Genomic DNA, 7,197 nt, shown 5'->3' with positions numbered 1-7,197 from the left:
GCACCTGTTTCAGAGCCTCTACCATTCTGATGTATTTTTAAACATCGGGCTCTTTTGACAAAAGAGGAACACACGACAAAGTGGGAGTCATTTGAGTTTAGGCGCCGCGAATGCACAAGTAGAAATATCGCCAGCGGAGAACAATGCATCTGCACAAGAGCAACAGAGCCTTAATGACTTCTCCCCGGTTCAGGTAGATGCGTGTGTATAGGAGAGGCTCTTTTATATCAGCACTTTAGGTCTAATCAGTGAGTAACAGCTTCCAGTAATCTCCAAAAACAGATTTCATTTAGAATAAATATGGAGTCGTTTTACAGGATGTACTTGCAGTTAATTCTCACCTGGAGTTATATTTTCGTGACGTGCCGCGAAAGTTGTTTGTCATGCTTTGTGTGTGGGCTTCTTTGATTTCACTTACTGTTCAGTCTGTTAGATGAATCTGGATGAAACCTGTGTGTGTGTGTGTGTGTGTGTGTGTGTGTGTGTGTGTGTGTGTGTGTGTGTGTGTGTGTGTGTTTTGTTGTTTTCTTTTTTCTCTTCCCTCCATACATCTGTGGGTTGAAACGAATGTGTGCCACTAATTAACAAATGAGAAAGTTTAACAAATCTGTGAAGCATTTTCATGTTTTTTTTGGGGTTTTTTTTCTCTCTTCTAAAAATCTTAATTGGAAAGTCTTTGCTCAGGGTCTTTAACACACCGTTCCCTCCAAAGACCAAAGAGAAATAACAGAAGAGTGCATTTGCATAGGATGAGATCCTGTGTTATGTTTGATGAAGTGAAGAGCTGCAGCCGTTTGAGTTATGCTGAGGATCTGGCTGAACGCAGGCGGAGGCCGTGAGTGTCAATTCTCCTGGACTACAGTTCTGCAGCTCTTAAATAAAAACCGCTCTGCAGCCAACATCATGCTTGAATGGATGTGCCAAGACAGTCACCTTGGTAATAAGGATAATGATGCCATAATAATTCGCAGTAGCCGCCTGGCAGGATTTAAATATGCAGACTCCACAGAGGTGAACTTGCTCGAGTATGTTTGTTTTTAACGGCTTTGGCTAATTCTGCTTTTGTATTCCTGTAATGCAGGGTAAAGCAGGAGGGAGAGAACGATGCTAATTACGCTTTGTCCTTTATCATAATGGCCTTGCATCAAGAAACACCTTCTTAATTTTCTCTGCTTCCCCCCTGTGGGTGCTTAAATCATTCCTGAGAAGGAGCCTTATACATACCATGAATGTACAAGTCTGTTATCAGCGTGGACCTACTGCTCCACCTTCAGTTTGAACTTCCCTTTATCCTGATGCAGTGCAATGCATAACATGAATCGAGATAAGGAATGTGAATCAAGAGTATGCGGAGATGTTTTAATGTTCTTTTCTTGAAGATTTCTACATTTTTAAATATGTTGTAGCGAGCATGAAAGCGGATGAGCATTCCTTTTCCTCAGTCTCCGTGTGTGTGTGTGTGTGTGTGTGTGTGTGTGTGTGTGTGTGTGTGTGTGTGTGTGTGTAGACCTACATTTATATGCAATCACAAAACCTTTTTAATTAGCAGATACAACCAGTTAACATCGTCCTGGTTTCTCTGTGTAGCTGAATATGTGGATCTTTTTCTTTAAATACACAAACTTGTCTGTTCAGGTTGGAATAAACCATTATCGATTATTCATTTGTACTGATTGAATTATCTGAATGAGCCTTTTAAAAATTGCTTTACAGGTATAATTCAGAGTGGCTGCCAAGTGCGTCGGATGACGTGTCCTGCGAGCATGTTTAACAGAAATGAGCAGCACATCAGACATTTGTACGTCTTACCTCATCGTGTGCACGTGCTCATGTCACACAGAATGCAGCTTAACTGGCTCGTTTGCTAGCATATGAACAGCAATACCACACGTGTTAGTACCGACGTTCCCAAATCGAACACATTTGTGGTTTGAGCTGGTATGAAAACGCATTTGTGTTGATTTGGTGGGTTTTACAGAGATGACATTTATGAAGACAACTTGTTTGTCAGTCTGATATAAACCACCACAAAAATTTCTGAAGATCCTCTGTTTTCTTTGTTTGTTTGTTTTTTATGTTTAAAGCTTTGTGGATAACAGCAGAATAATACCACAATCGGCCGTATTTTTCCGATCTGCCTACTCCGAGGGGTAACCTCGTGAAGAAGTGTTGTAAATGAAAACTGTGGGACTTGGTCTTTTACACTGTATATTCTGTTAATACATGCCTCTTTCATATATTAAAGGATTATTGATAAAAGTGTTCTTTTTTTCCTTTGTGGTTTATGAAAATAATCATGAACGCTGGGCCTTATGTATTTATTTCTTTTGTCCGAAATCCTTATTCATCATTAATGACACATGAAAAAGGAATGAATGGCCAGTACATGAATACGTGGCCTTATGATGAAGCCTAAGTAGCAATAATAACATTTTTTTTCTTTCTTTCTTTTTTTTTTTTTTTTTTATGTAATAGGTCTTTCAGCAATCCTGACCCGTATTTGAGATTAAGTTATTTCTACTTGTACATGAAGTCTAATGTTACAGAATATTGTTTATGGGGAAGCAGGCCTACCTAAAGGGCAAAAGATGAATGCTAAACCTACTCATTTACTTACTCTGGGGGTGTTGTTAATGTCTCCTATGTTTACAAAGTCCTTTTAATTCATCATATTTGGATAAATTTAGCCAATAGAGGGAGACAAATAGTGATTCAGAGCTCAGATGCTGACACAGTGCTGCTGTGACCTCCTCTGCTAATCCTGAAAGTCAGAGAAAACGCCGTGCAAAAAGCTGTGCGTTTCTGTATTGTATTCTTGATGTTATTAGCTTTTGTAGAACAGCTCAGATCTATACAAACCCATCCCGTCGACCTGCTGTTGCAGCTCTGCCTTATGATAACAAGATCAAAGAGAAAAATTAATCAACTAGTTTAATCCGTGAACTTCAGAGACATTTTCTTACGCATCTCAGAGATGAAACACTTCATAGTTATGCACGCACTGCTGTTCTTTCCCTGGCAGTAAACAAATAACTTAACAGACAAATGTCACTGGTCTTTTCCATCTTTGTTACCGTTTCTGGCCACGGGGGAAAACGAATACACCGAAAGTCTTAACTTATTACCAAAAAAAAAAAGCATGCAGCTTCATGGACAGACCAGCCAGTACAGCTCCCTCTTTTCTGATTTGATTTAGAGCAGCTGCTACCATCATCTGTCCAATAGATTTGACTGACCTTGTGTTTTTATAGGTGCAGGAAGCATCTTAGGCACCAACGATTCGCTTTCATACCATACTGTAGTTCATCACTGAAAACCAGACCAATTGATATCATTTAAAAGACACAGTTCAGAGAGATCACTGCTCGATGCATGCTCCATTTCCTTTATGAGAGACGTTTAAAGATTTAATCTCCAGATTGTATCTCACATCTGGAAGGCTACATCAGACTCTGCTGCTTCTGCAGTCCCTATTGTTACTGCCTTTCATCTTTGAGAGGAAAGCAGAGCGCCTGACCTTCTCACCTTAAATAATATTAATCACAAGTGTTATGCTTGTAATCTTTTAAATTTGTTTTGATATTATTTTCCCCCCAAGTTCAGTGGAAAAAGTACGGGATGGGCATGATAACAGAACAATAGGGATAGATTTAATAACTTGCATAAGTAAAGCCTCTTGTTATATCCTTATCCCCCTTGTCCAATAACAGCGCTCACTACATCAAACCTTTCCTTCAATTCCCGTGATAAAATGAACAGATATTGAGCATTTAGTCTCTGGCAAAATAACTCAACAATAAAGGTTAAACAATAAATGACAATCAGATTTTTCAATAATAGAAATAAAGCAAAGCTGCAGTGTGAAAAGTGACCAGGACTACCAGCTTTATAATACTAGTAGTATTGATCTGAACCCACCCTTTTTTTTTGGTCTCACATCAACTCACTGAAAGCTGCCTGCTTGAAGTCTGGAAAAGATCATGGTCTGAGATTCATGCTACATGTGAATCATACTGCTGAGTCAGATCTACGTCGTAACTCACGCCATAACTGCAACCCAATTTTAACCCTGGACCGCAACCTCCTACTTAACCTGACGTGCACCTCCCGAGAAATCTAGCTACATGTCGGGCTGATGCATACCACAACGACTTAAAAAGCATGGAAGGTTACGCTGTAGGAATAATAGGAGTTTCCGGTCATCTGAAGCATTTTTAGAAAGCTCTATTTCATGTTCTTGCACAGTGCCAATTCCAAATCTAAAGATGCCAGCACCAACACCCATCGTACATACACTTCTTCAGACACATACATTAAACTGATAACAGCCTGACAGACCTATAAGGTCTCTTTTTGGGAGAGGACATCTCTGTATCCACGTAACATGAACAGAGCTTCTCCAGAGGGCTGTACAACAAAGCAGGGTTTGGGTTAGTGGGTTAACTGCAGCTTTTGAATGAAAGCTCTGAATGGTTTAGGACCAAAATACATCAGTGACCTCCTGACCCAGTATGAACCTTCCACATCCCTCAGGTCATCTGGATCCGGTTTTTTATCAGTTCCCAGAACCAGACACGGAGAAGCTGCATTCAGCTTTTATGCTCCATATATCTGGAACAAACTCCCAGAAAGCCCCAGATCCGCTGAAACACTGTTTATTTAAATCCAGGTTGAAGACTCACCTGTTCTCAGCTGCATTTGAATAAAGCACCAAATCCACACTGTTTTACTTTTAAGCTTAAATTTCAAAACTTACATTTTAACTACTGATTTTATCTATTGTTTCTTTCTTTTTTCCCATTTTAAATCATGCTTTTTATTTGCTTTTGTTTTTTAGTGTCTCTGTAACGCACTTTGAATGACCTCGCTGGTGAATTGTGCTATATAAATAAACTTGCCTTGCCTTTTTCTGTATTGTAAAGGTAGCTCACTTTTTACTGGGGTGCATCCCCACTAGGGTTTGCAGCATGGGTAACAGCGCTCTTATGCTCAGAAGCACTTTTTTCTTATGAAAAGAGTACCACCATTTGTCCCGCAGACCTCAGCACGGAGCATGGCGAGTAAGTGGTTTTCTAGGTTTCTGAGACTTTCTAAACCCTCTGGCACTCCGTGGGAGATATAGATTCTCAGCAGAGATAACTTTACTTCTTGCTTCATTTCCCCCCCCCAGCTGCTAGCTAGGAATTTAATCTTTTTTCATTACTAATTGTTACCCACTTGTTGGTCATATATAAGATTTGTCAGTTCAACACAGCCAGTGTTGCATCTAAAAGGGTAATAACTCTAGTCATTAAAGTCATTATAGCTATTATAGCCCACGGGTGGGCCCTGGAAGGTTAAAGAGTAGCACGGAAGTTATGGGGTTAAACTATCAAAATAACTTTTAAGTAGCTGGTACAGTTATTCTGCTGAGCACTGGGAAAAATGGAAACTTTATTCTGTTTTTGGCTTCTTTTTGTTTTCTCTATAAATCTAGCTTTTTATGTTAAAGTTAAAAAAGTTTAAAAAAAACTGTATTACTAAGTATACGTTTGACTTTTTTTTGCTGCTTTCTTTTTTAGAACTATAGGAGAATAAAAGCGGTAGCTATTAAAACCAGCAGCAGTACCACTCATTGCCTTCAGGTGGCACAATAGTTTTAAAAACTATTAGCTTTACCTGTAGGTGGCACACTGTAGCTTTTAGTAGCTGGTCACTGCTCAGATCCATGAGAAGCTTGAAATCTAAAAAAAGTTTTTGTCTGAATTCATAAACATATGTAATGATAACCTGTTGCTGAATACTGCAGTTGGATCTTATTTACATAAAACTACAGGGCAGTTAAATCTGATTAGACACTCTTGTTGTTTGTGTTTAGGCTTGCAAAAAGTTGTGCTGAGTTATTTCATAAAGTGCAGTGCAGTAAGATTTCCCTCACTGCAGCCTGACTCACACCATAGCCCCCTAAAAAACATCATCAACAACAACAACATACATTTGTGTTCAGGTTGTCTAAATATGCAGTTAAGCAGCTAAATTGGATGCACACAGTTAGTAATTAGCTAATTAAATGGCACGGTGGGGCCTCTGTTTACCATCTTAAAGAAGCCGAATGGCCCCGATGTGACACTCAAGAACAAAAGCATCTTGTTCCTGAAGGCGTGACACCCTATAGCCCAGCCTGGATTTCTTCTATCTGAAATTGGATGAGTCAAAAACTCATGAGCAGCAACTAAGCTCCTAGCACAGATGAATGAAAAACACAGAGGTTTCACAGTCTTGGCCTAGCACAGCATTTCCTTCCTATGGTTCACATGGGAATGAAAGGCATAACTTTCCAGTGAAAGGTGTAAAAGTTTAAGCCCCCTGCATCCACTCTGATTGATCTGAACAAGCATCGAGGAACAACAATATCATTACGAGGCAGTGGGAAACCTCCTTGCGGTTCTCCACAAGGGGAGGGATCATGTCAGCCTGCAGAAAGAGATGATATTGCCTCTGGCATGGACAGAACTTGATTTCATTGATGTGTTCTATAGAAAAAAGCTTTCCCCACCAAACTGTCAAAGGCGCCCATTAAATAGCCGGTGACGTCAAATGTGCGTAAGCTAACTTAGAGAAACAGACATCACATGACAGCACTCTCGCTTTTTCATGTGGTATCTTCATGGAGGGGGGACAAGGGAGTCATTGACACATACTGCAGTTATATAAAAAATCTTTGAAGTTTTCAAGTAAAAGCTTTTATTTTTTTTCTTTTGGGATTAAATGAAACATGCTGCTTTTGATTTGTTTTCTTATCTAGTGCGTGTGAGGAAAATGAACATCATTATTTTATCTTTTATCCTATAATCAGAAACTCCGCATTATTAGACAGCAATGGCCTCCACTTAGTCGAGACAAACACAGACATCAAATGATGTCATGATGTCTGCCCTTTGTTGTGATCTAACAGATCTGATTGGTTGTAATTGAATGAGTATGTTTCTCTTATTACCACACAAACTGAGATTGAAGCAGGGGCCAGTTGAAGTAACGGCAAGAGGGATTACAATGGCCCAAGCAGCAAAATCGCAGAATTGCTCTTTAGCTGCTGCCTCCTCAGTCTGAGGAATGTGCCGTAGGGTTAAGTTGAAGGAGAGAGCTTCTCAGGCCAACCATAAGTCACCCAAGTGGCTCTACTTTAAAGGCAGAATCCCACAAGAGCTAATTGCATGT

Source organism: Maylandia zebra, linkage group LG2 (assembly GCF_041146795.1).
Source record: "Maylandia zebra isolate NMK-2024a linkage group LG2, Mzebra_GT3a, whole genome shotgun sequence".
Classification (NCBI taxonomy): Eukaryota; Metazoa; Chordata; class Actinopteri; order Cichliformes; family Cichlidae; genus Maylandia; species Maylandia zebra.
Note: the sequence above shows the minus strand (reverse complement) of the source record.